Below are 15,644 nucleotides of genomic sequence, written 5' to 3' on the forward strand. Positions count from 1 at the left end.
GATAAGCTATTAATCCACCCAATTTGATCTATCACTCTGTTCAGGAGGCGTGAATTAGCAGAGAATGTTTCACGTTGTGAAATAGCAGGACTCTGTTCACGTCGTGAAACAGCAGGAAAATGGTTCACATTCGTGAATGGTTTTCTTGCACTTTCACGTGTCAACAATTTTCCTCCTTAGGGTTCAATTCCTTCTTTTAGTTAAATTCCCTTTCTTTAGCCGATCCTCATAGCCTTAGTTTTGTCAATCCGTCAGTTTTGGCCTTCACGTGAATCTGCAGGATTTCTTTCACGTCATGAAACAGAAGGTGTTTCACGCCGTGAATTGCTTCAGAAATGGTTCATGCCGTGAAGGTCTACTGTACTTTCACGTGATCCAATTTTTTACGGGTTGCACCGTGTCAGAGGTGTCAGGATAAGGGTTTCTATTTTTAGAATGTAATCCCGTGATTTTCGATGAAAATCACGGCACTGATTTCGTGAGCGACTCATGGCGTGAAACTGCAGGAAATGGTTCACATCGTGAACAACTTTCCTACACTTTCACGTGGAGTTTTTCGCGTCGGTAATTTGTGGTCTTGGGTGCATAATACTTATCCAAATGATGAAAATTAGATTGTGCCAATGAAAAGGTATGAAATGTAAGTCCCTGGCTCAATCAATGGTCCCTTATGTTTTTTATTTTTTTGAAAAATAAAAGAAGAAAACAACACCCAACCTGCTTCTTCACGTTAGTGTTTTTTGTGATGCTAACTTCAAAATTAACAAGAGTAACCAATGAATCCTTTCCTAAACTACTCTCCACAACATTCACAACATCAAAACTATAACACAAAGGGGATTGTGTCCTTTTCATTATGAGAAAATACCTTATATACAATTGGCCCTTATTCACACTTGGGCGCCCAAAACTTACTAACTAGGGCTTGGGTGGCTAATATCTCATAATGTACAACCTTTATAGTGCCTTTGTATGACACTTATTAATGTCCTCAATTGAGGATCATGTTGTTAATCCGAATGGGATTAACAGTGGCAAAAAATACACTTTATCAAATATCAAGGCCTTGTTTGTTTCAAATAACACACTTTATCACAAACAAGAAGGCTTTATGAATCATAAAATTGCAATTATAGGTGGAGGTAGATTATGGAGGCTAAAGCATGAGACATCATGGATTATCACCATTCTCAACTAATCATAGCAATTTACAAGTGAAAGCTTTCTTAGAAAAACAATCCGTGACATATATATACTACCCAAATGTGAGTACAGAAAACACAAAGAATGGAAACATTTCAAGAAAGATGATACAATTAAGGACATGAGTTCATGGAATATTTTTTTCTTCGAAAAACCCTCATTTTAACAAAACCTTTTTTCCAAGAAAGATGATATTATTAAGAGAAACTCACATGAGTACTCCTTTCATGGAAGAGAAAATACACAAGTCCTCCTTTCATGGAAGAGGAACTCACAATTTTTTCCAGAAACCTTCATTAACATCATGGAGATTTGGTCTTTCAAGGTGTCACAAAAACTCTTCATGGGACATGGTAGGAGGCTTGATAGTGCATAAAAGTCTACTACAAGAGTTGGTGGGAAGGTTACCTACTCATGAGAAAAAGAGTGCTTAGGTGTCCAAAAAGTAGAAAATGCCAAGTGCGCTTGATTAATGCCTTATTGATCTCATAGATGATGTTGTGAGGTTTCACATCATTCATTGAATATTTATGTACTTTCAACTACTTATAGATCTCTTTTGTTTATTTTTATTAGTCAAAGGCTATGTGAAGTTGTTGGGAATTTGATGATCAAAGACCTTTAGGTCAACAAGATGTATGACATTTTGGAGTGTTTCTTTTCTTTTTGTGTATAATGGAGAGAAAGAAAATATTTAAGCTTAAGTACAAAGTGTAATCAATATATTTGGTGTAGCTTATAGCTCTTGTAAGAGGGATTTAAGGATAGTTTTTAGATTTTGTGGCCATACTTAGGACAAATTGTATTTTTTGTTTATATTTCACACATGCTACAAATAATAATATATTTTATCTTCACATTTCACACATGCTATTAATAATGTGCAAGAGGACAATGAAAATGATGTAAGAGGGTATTTAAGGAGATTTTAAAGGTTAGGTGGCCACACTAGGTGGTAAATGTTTTTGTGGAATTATAGAGTTTTATAAATGGTGATGTGGAATTATAGAGTTTACATAAAATTTTGATTTGCTTGGTTATAAAGAGTTTTATAAATGGTGATGGGTTTAAAACACGTGTGGAGGACCATCTACAATTATTAGGTGGTCTTTGGACAAACAAGTACACCTCCTTATCTAATATAGTCTTTACTTTTAACCGCGAAAAAAGGGGGGGGGGGTGGGGTGGGGGGGATCTCCTCTGCTTGTGGATGGGGAGTCTCCCCTATCCATCTGTCCGCCCCCCTTGCTTTTTTAGGGAAATTGGTTGAGATTTTTAGAGCAGATGTGTAAAGCTCCCTATAATGAGTTCAGAAAAATAGGCTTGGATGACATGTTTTTGACAACATTCGCACAAACCAATGGTTCATCTCATGTATGCAAAAGAGGAGGCATGATTATGCCATCCAATCTTGTGGTGGGATTCTCCCCCCTTCCCCCCAAGTAATCCCTTTACTAGTACATGCCATATCCTCTATCCTTGGCTTTTGATATGGCATAAGATGATGGTCCATGATGCGGCAAGATGCAACATCCATATTGCCATCAAGGCATCTCTCACATGTTTGAGAGGGCTTAGAGAAGATCCTTTACATCCAAGTGCTTGCATTTGGGGTGTGTTGCGCGAAGGGCCTCGACACAAGCCAACATCTATGCTTGCGTTCACTGTATGTTCAATGTGGTGGACATGGATAACATCGAGCATTCGGCTTGCTTTGAGGTGGCGCCGCTCACATGTGTGGAGGGCCTAGACTAGAACAACCGATAAAATTGTGGATGGGCCCAAAGTTCAAACTCATCAAGTTTCAACCTACATAGACTTAAATGGGGCCTTTTAAGACAAGGGTGGATTTGAGAGTAGAGTTGAAACTCCATTAACGAGAACTGCACATGCAAACTAGGCTACAAAGAGAGAGAGAGAGAGAGAGAGAGAGAGAGAGAGAGAGAGGGGTCACTAAATTCTGCAAATTAGGCGAGAGAGAAAGAGAGAGAGGGGGGATAATAAGGGTTGGGAGGGTGCCTCTTGCATGTAGATATCTCAATTGCATGTTGCATTTTGAATTTTTCTGTAAAGATTTACTTTCAAAAGCCCCTCTTTGGCGCTTGAAGACAAACACGAGCCGGAGCAGAAACTGAGGTGAAGCTAACGGATCGCACGAAGAAGAAGAAGGGCAGCCACAGCTTTGCATATACATATCTCTCTTCTCACGCACAGAAGAACACGTGGGAGTTGAAAGTGATAACAGAGGAAGAAGGGAGAGATTACCTCTCTCTCTCTCTCTCTCTCTCTCTCTCTCTCTCTCAAGCAGGTACCCCTCTCCCTTTCTTTGTGTATCTGCTTTTCTTTCATGCAGCGAAAAAGTTTTTTTTTACATTGCATCGCCCAAAATTCACAGCTTTATGATCTCCTTAACCAAATGTGGTTCCGGGTTTCACAAATCAGCGGTTTCAATGGTTTCACAAGTCAATGGTTAATGGTTTTACAATTCAGTGGCTTAGGGGCTTGCAACTCATTAGTTTTTTTTCCCTTTTGCAAAGATGAGGGATTTAGGGTTTAAATTGAATCATTGCATTGTTCAGAATCCAGAGGTCTTTTGTCTGCATAATCAGGGTATAGAGTTTCTAGCGAAGAGTGGGACTGTGTTCAGTTTTAAGGCTTTCTTGGAAAATTATTGTTGTGTATACAAGATTCATAGGCCAAGGCTTTTGCAAATCTGTCAAAAACTAGTGGTTCTAAGGATCTAGGATGCACAATCAGCAAAGCTGCGTAGCTTGCATGATGGTTTAGTTCCTGCATGTATCCAACAAAGCTTGCATGGTGCTTATGCTTACACTAGCCAACGGTCTAGGGTTTTTGTCACTAAATACTTATAAGTAATTTCAAGATACTGTGCTAATCAGCGCTTTGAATTTGCTTATTGGCAATTGAGAGAGAGAGAGAGAGAGAGAGAGAGAGAGAGAGATTGTATTATATACCTGCAAAAGACCCAAAGGGTCTATGAGACTAAGAATGAGTACAAATCCATGAATAACTGGATGTCAGAGACATGAGAAAAGAAACATCTACCAAAGAAATGGGTCCATGTATTATGTGGATCCGTGTATACAATAAAGGGAGTGAAAGCAGATCAGATGTCATCCTCCTCAATGGTGTACATAGTGCAACTCCTGTGGCGGTACTACATCTCTATGGCGTATGAGAATGTCATGGATCTGCAGCTTGTGGGTGGAGGGTTTAGATCCCCGAGGATGGGGGTGCTTGGCCATATGGAGAGACTCCACCCTCTCTCTCTCTCTCTCTCTCTCTCTCTCTCTCTCTCTGTGTATGTGTGTGCGCGCAGGTGGATCTGAACTATACCCCCACTCCTCCGAATCCTCTACTCCCCCATAAGTACAAGTGTGGCCTCTGGATGCGGATTTCCATGTGTATTGTGACACTTCTTGTAGCCCTCTCTCAAGGCTTGGGTCTGTGGAACTCTAAAAAGCCTCTTGGATCTGTCCATAACGTCCCATTTGCAGCTCGGTGTAGCCATGTGTAGTGCATCTATAGTCTCATAGACTCCACACTGTCATTTGGGTGATGATAACTCTCCCATCTCGGTAAACCACCCATTTCTGCCCTTGCGTGCTTTGTGAACATGAATCATTTCAATTTTCCTATGCTCCACTTGTAGGGGTGTGAGGTCATCTTCCACATAGATCTTGGTTCCTTTTACAGTTTCCCTTTTCTTTAGAAATCCATTCGAGATTCGGCATCCTTGAACTTAAGGAGAAGGGACCTCTCCTTGGTCACGCCTTTCCCTGCTTGCAACATGGCAGGGCAGGGCAGGGCAGTGCAGGGCCACCAGTGCCGCACAACGTGAGAGAGAGAGAGAGAGAGAGAGTACTAAAAGACCCAATGGGCCTATGAGACCAAAGTGATACAATAATGTCCAAGGCATCTCTCATTATGGAAGAGAGAGAGAGCAAGCTCTATTATTGTTTACAAATGGTCAAAGGGTCTATGTGACCAAAAGTGTTACAATGTGTCCATGAAGTGTTAAAATCATGGAAAAAAACACGATAAAGGAACTCACCTAGAGCTGAGAGAAGAAACAACAGCCCTGTAAGTGCCACTGGGTGCAATGCTAAAATAATATAAAATGTGAGGGGATCAAAGTTGCTCCTCGACATCTATGACTATATAGAGGCTCTCCACATCCACTGACTGTGGAGGGGCACTCCGTATCTCCGGAAGATCTCTCGGATCTGAAGTTGGGTGGAGCATCTCCTTGGACCAATGGGTCTTCAGGTGTCTAGCTCGTTGCACATGAATCACTTTGTCTAGAGAGATGCCCAAGAGGCGGGGTGGCATTTGTGGCACGTGCTGTCAGTGTGCGTTGCTTGGTCATCCGAGTAGGGGCATTTGGACTAGGGCTATCTCGTGGTCTTCGGGCGGTGAGGGCTTCCATGATGGGTTGGATGAAAGAAACTTGTGATGGTGGGCTTTGAGGTATCTGGGGTTTGCCGCTATGCCTCTCTCCATAGTCGAGACTCGATCTTTGTGGCGGCATAGCTCAATCAGGTAGGGTCCTAGGAATCGCTGGTTTGGGAAATCAATGACTCAATGTGGCCCGAATCCCTCCTTGAAGAGGCAACAAAACCTCCCTCGTATCTCATAGTACACTCGGCATGTGTGAAGATAGTGCTCCTCTGTCTCTACCTCTAGCGAACAGAATGGGCAGATCCTGTTCTCTCTGGTAGTGCCCTCTACTCGCTAGTCTCCATCCTTAGACGATGTGATGCCGATCGCAATCCTCATGGCATGTGACACGTGTATTTAAAGATCCTTTTTAAGCCTCAAAGTGGTCTCACTAAAAATGCATCTCTGTAGGAAGGTGTAGTGGATCCATCCATGTGACATGGGTCTCCAGCCTGAAGAGGTTGGCCTATATAAGTCGGTTAAAGTCCTTGTGGGTGAGAGGTAATAGTGGTACATCCAACCTGTAGTAGAATGGGGGCATGCGATCCATATGAAGCCCATGCAAGGGGAACCACTTTGTAACCCTGGCATACCAAGCCCTAACATGTCTCGTCTTGGCTAGTCGCCTAGTGGAGGAAGCGTGATTGTCACAATTTGTGACTAATCTCTCTTAAATCTCACTAAACTACACCTTACTAATATTAGTGAAAGGGTGTCGTGAGAGGACACAACCTTTCACAAGGGTTACTACGAAAGGACATGTCTCATCCAAGAGACACAACTCTTCGTGGAAAAGACAACTATTCGTCTAAGAGTCACAACCGTACAGTGGGGATGTGCCTTTTCACTTCTACCTTTTCAGGCCCTATTTAAGAAGGCCTCGTGTATCAATGAAAACAACATAGCTTTTCGCTCTAAGTGTTTTTACTTTTTGTATTATGTCTCTAATCATGTGTAAACTGGCCTCGGTCTTTAGACAAAAACTAAAGGGCGGTGCAAAAACAAACTTGCACACAAAACACTTCAACACCTTTGAGGACCAAGAAAAGGAAAACAAACAGGGGGAGCTAGAGTGCTCGTGCAAACAGTACAAGAACACCGATTGGCCCCAAAACGCAGTGGCATCCCTTGCGGTGTTTCTTTAATTGATTATAAGAGAGCTTTGATTACAATAAGGCTGGAAACTCAGCCATCACAGTAGAACTCCTGAAGCATGCAAAGACCTTGCAGCATGGCTTCTTGTCCACTCGGCATCCACAAACAAGTCCAACCATTGTTCACATCGAAAGACTCTCTCACATTGAGTCTGCATACAGAAGCTTTCTCCCATGATCAGGGCTGCCACAACCATCCATAGCTTCTCACCCTATGAACGGCATCACACCCTGACACATTAGTGCTTCTGCATCACAACACATAGACCCCAAACTGTCTCCCAAAAGAGAACTCACATCACAGCACAACATACCATACAATTGACACACTTGTACCAACCCCCTCTACCTTCCAAGGATACTATCCATCTCTGTCATGGATTCCCTTATTAAGATATAGGCCTTGGAATCTTTGTGAACAAGGGTGTAGAAGGTGTGTGGGTGTGAATGGTCCTAGGGGAGAAAGCATGTGGAAGCAATGGCATGTATGTCCAAAGCATGTCAACTACAAGAGGTCAAGCAACACAAAGAGTGGGGTGCACCATCATTAAGGTGTACATCTTCATCGACATCAAATAAAGACTTAGATGGCATCATTGTATTAGTCTCTAAGGCTCTAGGAAAATAGTTGTAAATCCTAGATAACCACACCACTATGAACATTCTTGTAAGCCTAATGTTATAAAGGCACATTTTTTTTCATATGTCCAATACCACCCATTCCAAGCTCATATTTTCATGGCTGGTATTGAGGGGGGGTTGGAAGGCCCCATGGAGGAGGTATGATATGCAGAGAAGCATCCTACATGTTGAAGGAACATCTATGTGTAAACCACTTAAGCAAGGGTGGCAGCCTTGTTTTGATCATTGTGTGAGAATGGTCAAGGTGGAAAGCATGTGGAAGCAATGGCATGTATGTCCAAAGCATGTCAACTACAAGAGGTCAAGCAATACCACCCATTCCAATTTCATATTTTCATGACTGGTATTGAGGGGGGGTATTAAGATACAGGCCTTGGAACCTTAGTGAACAAGGGTGTAGAAGGTATGTGGGTGTGAATGGTCCCAAGGGAGCCACCTAACCTTAGGCCACTATCAAGCCTATTTAAAGGCACATGCCAAAGGCATTTGTATGAAGCATAGAGCAAGAAGCCTAGTTGTATTTGAGCAACTTAATAAGCAAGATATTTTCTTGTATTTTGTGAGTCTCTCTCCTCCACATAGTTGATCTAGCATGAGCACCACGAAATCTTATCATCCCTGTTCCTTGTCCAATCAGTAGCAAGGCTGTAGCAAACATGTGTCCATTCTTGTACCTTCTGCCTACATGTGACCTATCTCCTGGAGAACCATAAACATGTTTCCTCGAGAAACCTACGACCTGTTTCCACGTGAAACCCTTAGGCTTGTTTCCCTTTGAAAACTTTGTCTTGTTTCCATACAGAACCCTTCAACAATAGTGCCAACAACGGCATACATCTAGTTACCTGTTCCCTCATGAAACATCTGGAAACATAGAGATGCCCATAATTGTAGGTCCCTCTCTTCCTTCCCAGTAGGAAGAAAACAATCTGCTCCATGAACATGCTGCCATGCGAGCTTGCACCACTCCCATGCCAAGGAACACATTAAGTGACCTGTACTTGCAGCCAACCAAAACAGCCCATAGATAGCCTTAAAGCAGTCCTGGCCATGCGCATCCTTGAGCTCGACCTGCTGGCGAAGAAAGAGAAAGACAGGGACCTGCAGTCCTGCGCCTCCCTTCGTACAATCATCTGCAGCTTGACCAGCCCACCAGTCCTCCTAGGAGAAGAGCATGTACCTCTGCTGCTTCTACCTGACCAGCCCTCCTCCCTGCAGAACTGCCCGTTTTTCACCAGAGAGAGAAAGAGAGAGCAAATTCAGTTCTCATGTGATCCCCCTTGCGCATGGAGAAAAGCGCATACTCTTCTGTCCAGCAGCCGCTTACAGTTCCCCGTGTGCATGGAGAAAAGCATGCACTGCTCTGTTCAGCGCTGCCTGCAGCCGCTTGTTTGCCAAGAGAGAGAGAGAGAGCATGGCGTGCTGACACCTGTACCTGCAGCGGCTGTTCAGTCAGTCCAGCAGCCACCTAACACCTTCCCTTCTGCAACCCGTCAAAAGCCTGTAGAGCCTGCTCTCCTTGTTGCAAAGGAGAACCATCCCACATGTGCTCCTCTGTCCAGCAGCCGCCTCTGTGCAAAGGAGGAAACGGGCGTGTATGAGCAGTCCAACTCTCCATGTGTCAAGCTCAAAAGGGAGAGAGAGAGAGAACATAAGCTGTCGCTTCAGTCCGCCAGCCCTCCTTCGGAAAAAAGCACACCCTTTAGTTTCAGCAGGTGCCTACCAAAAAGCATGAGATAGAAAGAGGCGTGTTTTCCAAAAGTAGGATAGCCTCCCAAATTAGTTTTTTGGGCCACCAAAGGTTAAAACCTTTTAAATTAAAATCTCTTTGTCCTCTTCACATTTGGGGTTGTCCACACATGGGTTTCCTTTTCAACTCCAAATTGATGCCATTCACACTGTCCACCATGTCCCCGTGCACACCTGCATATTGTCTAGAGAAAAACACAGGGTCGTGACATACCCCCCTCTTGAAAAATAGCAAGCGTCCTTGATTGCACTCAATGGCATAGTAAGGCATCTTATGAGCAAAGACTCCCCATATGACAAAAGCAATGGCCCTCAAGTGCATTTGGGTGATGAAACAATCATCTTGCACAATAAGGTCACACCGTCACGTGAAAGTGACAAACAACTCTTGCTTGTTCCTTCAGAACCTGGAGCAAAAGTCTAAAACCAAGTGGAAACACGTAACCCGTGTTAGCCAAAAACAAAACCATGCATCATTCTACATATGCCACACATATGCATGACACATATATGCATTCGCAAAACAATATGCTCCTCAAAATGCTCTACCTACTCTAAAGTAACAGTCTAAGGGCTGCTCGCAAGCCTTACGCCCATGGGCATCCCGCAGGACCTACGACTGATGGTACAGCATGAGCATATGAATGTAACACGTTGAAGCTATGGGAGTCTTCTTTCAGCCCTAAACACTCTTGGAAACCATCTGATGCAAAACGCAGATATAGAGAGAGAGTAGAGAGAGAGAGATGTGCTGGAAAATTTAGTATATTCATATGGTACAAAAAGGTATTTCTACTACAGCCATAGGCTGCCTTGTACAAAAGGTGGTGAACACCAAAATTCTGTCCTAAACTAGGACCTTAATGATCCACCCCATAAAGGAATGAATGACTCAATCTATGAGCACACTTGGCTATTTATATGGGTCTTGGACACTTGGTATGCTGGCCGACTGCTGGTCGGCCAGTCATAAATGCATTAAATGCTTTAACGCAGCCGACTGGTCCTCTTCACTTGTTGATGCGCTTGCAGTCTGCCCCTTGTCCTCTGGTTCAGCTGACCACACTCTGTGAGCAGCGGATAGCATCCCTTTTCTTCTAACGCATTGACAGGACATGCCCTTCAGGCCTTGCTCCAAGTCCATACTGTCCACTTCTGTATCTTGTGCTCCAAACCCTGACTCTATCTGGTTCATACTCTTTATCTGGCTGCCTATTCTGGATCAGTGTCTGAAGATTGTCCATGGCATTGACCATGCACATGACATCCCCCTCTGCTAAACTTGATGACGGGAATCCAACCTGTTCTTGGATGACTGTCATTATCCCAATCTTTTCCCAAAGTCCCTCTGTCATCATCCATCCCTAGCAACCCTTTTTGTCTGAAAACGCGGCCTGTTCTCCAAACCACTCTGTCTCTGACGAAGATCTATGCATCTGTTTCCTCTAGTCCACAATCCATTCCTGCCCTAACTCTGAACATTGTCTTGGTCTTCATTCCTGAGAAATGAGTCTGGCACTCTCACATCACCCTTGGAGGATAAACCTCCCTTGGGACCGTTGCCTGAGAACCTATCTGGCTCACAGGACTGCCATCCCCTCTGGCACTGTGGAACACCACCAACCAACCTCCTGGGAGTTCTTCCCGATTCTGTGCTCCTTGCCTTGGGCTTTGAATCCGTGTACTTTCCTGTACCTTGGACCTGTACACCATCATATGGGACTGAATCAGTGTTTAGCTTTGCTGAGCCTGATGCTCTGTGTTTAGCTTTGCTGAGCCTGATGCTCTGATACCAGTGTAACACGCGGAAGCTTTGGGGGTCTTCTTTCAGCCCTAAACACTCTTGGAAACCATCTGATGCAAAACGCAGATATAGAGAGAGAGTAGAGAGAGAGAGATGTGCTGGAAAATTCAGTATATTCATATGGTACAAAAAGGTACTTCTACTAGCAGCCATAGGCTGCCTTGTACAAAAGGTGGTGAACACCAAAATTCTGTCCTAAACTAGGACCCTAATGATCCACCCCATAAAGGAATGAATGACTCAATCTATGAGCACACTTGGCTATTTATATGGGTCTTGGACACTTGGTATGCTGGCCGACTGCTGGTCGGCCAGTCATAAATGCATTAAATGCTTTAACACAGCCGACTGGTCCTCTTCACTTGTTGATGCGCCTGCCGTCCGCCCCTTGTTCTCTGGTTCAGCCGACCACACTCTGTGAGCAGCCGATAGCATCCCTTTTCTTCTAACGCACGGACAGGACATGCCCTCCAGGCCTTGCTCCAAGTCCATACTGTCCACTTCTGTATCTTGTGCTCCAAACCCTGACTCTACCTGGTTCATACTCTTTATCTGGCTGCCTATTCTGGATCAGTGTCTGAAGATTGTCCATGGCATTGACCATGCACATGACAATGAAAGCACTCAATGCATCCAAACAATACATCCACTAAGTACTTTGCACATATGTCCCTCTTGATGCTTTACCCACTCTGCTCATGGCCATCCCGCAGGAGCCACACCCAGTGGTGCATCCATGAACATAATAAAGTACTTGATGTATCATACCAACATACATGCCTCACACTACACAATCTAGAGTATTACCCAATGTATTCTCAATGGTACCAGGATCCAATGGCACCAGAATACAATAATACTTCAAAAAGTGTATGCATACATGCACAAATAGAGTTCAATCCATATATCCATGAACCAAACCAACTCTAGGACTACTCGCAAGACTTATGCTCTCCATAGAGTTATCCATAGTTGCAGTTATAGTTCAAGGTGCGGCCGACTGTGAACCATACCCAACTTTACCATCTCATGTGACTATTACACAATATCATAGAAGTCCCATAAGCAGATGTACTGTCAGCCTCCAGTACCTTCGGGTGAAGACAAAGATGTCACCAAGCGACTCCTAGATAACAACTGAGCTTGTCTGTAACAAGGGAGCGGAGGTGCTCACCCCCCTCTTGAGCATCAGGCAATGCTCTAGACCCCAGCTCTGCTGAACTTGAATGAGTGTAACACGCGGAAGCTTTGGGAGTCTTCTTTCAGCCCTAAACACCGCTGGAAACAATCTGATTCAAAACGCAGTCTGCCTTCATAAAAAAGGTGAACATCACCAAAATTTGGTCCTAAAGCTGGACTCTAAGGATCCACTCCATAAAGGAATGAATGACTAACACAATGTGCCTCTTGTGCTATTTATAGGCTCTTGACTAATGGAGGAGCTGGCCGACTACCTTCGGACCAGCCGACTTGGCCTGAATTCAATAAAACACTGGTCGGGCTGCGCTTCTCCATGGACTGAAGCGCTTGCTGCAGCCGACCTCATCTGGTACAGCCGACTCCATATTCCTTGTAGCCGACTGAGCCCTCTAAGTCCTCCAAGTCCATCCTACTGTCTCATCTACACCTTGTGCTCCAAATCCTAGCTTTAACCTGTTTTTCTTGGCTGCCCCTTCTGGATTAGCCCTGAGAATATACATGAGCATGTCATGCACATGACATCCCCCTCTGCTAAACTTGATGACGGGAATCCAACGTGTTCTTGGATGACTATCATCATCCCAATCTTTTTCCCGAAGTCCCTTTGTAATTTTTGATGATTTAAAACTCCATTACACGTGAAGTAGGCGCCTCATTCATGAGGGGGGGAATTCCCATTTTGAGGCATCAAAAATCTGTCATCCATCCATCCTTGGCAACCGTTTTCTCTGAAAACCCGGCGCGGTCTCCAAAACTACTCTGACTCTGAATAAGATCTATGCATTTGTTCCCTCCAGTCCCCAATCTATCCTTGCCCTGACTTTGAACACTGTCTTGGTCTTCATTCCTGAGAAATGAGTCTGGCATTCTCACATCACCCCTTGGAGGATAATCCTCCCTTGTGACCGTTGCCCGAGAACCTATCTGGCTCACAGGACTGCCATCCCCTCTGGCTTTGTGAAACAACACCAACAAACCTCTTGGGAGCTCTTCCCGATTCTGTGTTACTTGCCTTGGGCTTCGTATCCGTGTACTTTCCTGTACCTTGGACCTGTGCACCATCATATGGGACTGATTCAGTGTTTAGCTTTGCTGAGCCTGATGCTCTGATACCAATGTAACACGCGGAAGCTCTGGGAGTCTTCTTTCAATCCTAAACACCATTGGAAACAATCTGATGCAAAACGCAGACATGAAGAGAGAGTAGAGAGAGAGAGAGATATGGCTGGAAATTCAGTATATTCATATAGTACAAAAAGGTACTCCTAATCTACAGCCCTTGGCTACCTTCATAAAAAAGGTGAACATCACCGAAATCTGGTCCTAAAGCTGGACCCTAAGGATCCACTCCATAAAGGAATGAATGACTAACACAATGTGCCTCTTGTGCTATTTATAGGCTCTTGACTAATGGAGGAGCTGGTCAATTGCTATCGGACCAGCCGACTTGGCCTAAATTCATTAAAACACTGGTCAGGCTGCGCTTCTCCATGGACTGAAGCGCCTGTTGTAGCTGACCTCATCTAGTACAGCCGACTCCATATTCCTTGCAGCCGACTAAGCCCTCTAAGTCCTCCAAGTCCTGCTCCAAGTCCATCCTACTGTCTCATCTGCACCTTGTGCTCCAAATCCTAGCTTTAACCTATTTTTCTTGGCTGCCCCTTCTGGATTAGCCTTGAGAATATACATGAGCATGTCATGCACATGACAATGAGCCATAACAAGAGTCGGCTCCAACTCAAAGGCATCAAGATAAAGCTGCAATACCTGAGGTGAATCTGCTAAGTCACCCTCCTCCATCCACTTCGCATCCATCGGTGAACAGTTCTTGAACTTCACAAGATAGCGACGGGAAACTTTACCTTGTACCTTTCTTTCCTCATGTGCTAGTATTTGCTCGGGAATAAGAACCTCATCAAGTTCCTCCGCTTCCGTCTGAGTCTCATCTGATACATCCTCAGGCACCCAAAACCTGCTTGCACTTCACCCAAGTGGTAAGCACAAGTCCCTGCTGAAGCATAGTAGACCACCACTGCTAAACATAGAAAGAAGCTGCCTTCCGAACCCATGAAGCCTCCATGAAGATACCATCGAGGACAAACTGTTGAAAGCCATAGCCTTCCACCCAAGTTTTGTACCATAACACTTCAATTGCTTCTTGTTCCTGGCCGACTACTTCTTGTCCTTGGTGTCTTTTCTCCTGAGCTTCATCCTCAGCTTTTGCTCTTCACCTCATACAGGCAAAGACACATAATCTTGCACTGCCTCCTGCACTTTCTTTTCACTTTCCACATGTTGAAGCTTTTGATGTGACTCTCATGAGACAACCACAAGCTCGCCTCCTTAGGAAAGTTGGCGATTGTCTCGACCAGAGTAACCACGGGCTCGCCTACTTCAGAAAGTCGACGATGTCCCGGTAACGGAACCTTGTGAACCGGCCTCCAGCCTTCACACAAAAACTAAAGGGCGGTGCAAAAACAAACTTGCACACAAAACACTTCAACACCTTTGAGGACCAAGAAAAGGAAAACAAACAGGGGGAGCTAGAGTGCTCCTGCAAACAGTACAAGAACACCGATTGGTCCCAAAACATAGTGGCGCCCCTTGCGGTATTTCTTTAATTGAGTTTAAGAGAGCTTTGATTACAATAAGGCTGGAAACTCAACCGTCACAGTAGAACCCCTGAAGCTTGCAAAGACCCTGCATCATGGCTTCTTGTCCACTTGGCATCCACAAACAAGTCCAGCCATTGTTCACATCGAAAGACTCTCTCACATTGAGTCTGCATACAGAAGCTTTCTCCCAATATCAGGGCTGCCACAACCATCCATAGCCTCTCACCCTATGAACAACATCACACCTTGACACATCCAGTGCTTCTGCATCACAACATAGACTCCCAAACTGTCTCCCAAAAGAGAACTCGCATCACAGCACAGCATACCATACAATTAACACACCTGTACCAACCCTCTCTACCTTCCAAGGGTACTATCCATCTCTGCCATGGATTCCCTGTCCCTTGTCCAATCAGTAGCAAGGTTGTACCAAACATGTGTCCATTCCTGTACCTTCAACCTACATGTGACCTATCTCTTGGAGAACCATAAACATGTTTCCTTGAGAAACCTACGACCTGTTTCCACGTGAAACCCTTAGGCCTGTTTCCCTTTGAAAACTTCGTCCACTTTCCATACAAAACCATTCACAGCACCATTCAACATTAGTGCCAACAACGGCATACATCCAGTTACCTGTTCCCTCATGAAACATCTGGAAACATAGAGATGCCCATAACTGTAGGTCCCTCTGTAATAAAGTAGGAACTTTATTCAATAGGGTTAATAATGGGACAAGTCCATGTATAAAAGAGGGGACTTGGACCATGGTTGTAACTTTTGATGATCATTTTTAGAAATGGAAACTCATGT

The 15,644-nt window shown here is 44.3% G+C and overlaps 1 protein-coding gene across 1 annotated transcript in view; it reads left to right on the forward strand.

Moving 5' to 3' along the window:
- Positions 1 to 3,088: 3,088 nt before the first annotated feature.
- LOC147634580 (biotin carboxylase 1, chloroplastic-like) overlaps positions 3,089 to 15,644 on the forward strand; it is a 30,567-nt gene continuing 18,011 nt past the window's right edge. Inside the window, exon 1 of the mRNA XM_086803688.1 lies at positions 3,089 to 3,511. The gene's annotated coding sequence lies outside the window, so the exon portion shown is untranslated. The remainder of the gene's footprint in view (positions 3,512 to 15,644) is intronic.

The sequence above is a fragment of the Cibotium barometz genome, chromosome 10 (assembly GCF_041138505.1).
Source record: "Cibotium barometz isolate CiBa-2024 chromosome 10, ASM4113850v1, whole genome shotgun sequence".
NCBI lineage: Eukaryota > Viridiplantae > Streptophyta > Polypodiopsida > Cyatheales > Cibotiaceae > Cibotium > Cibotium barometz.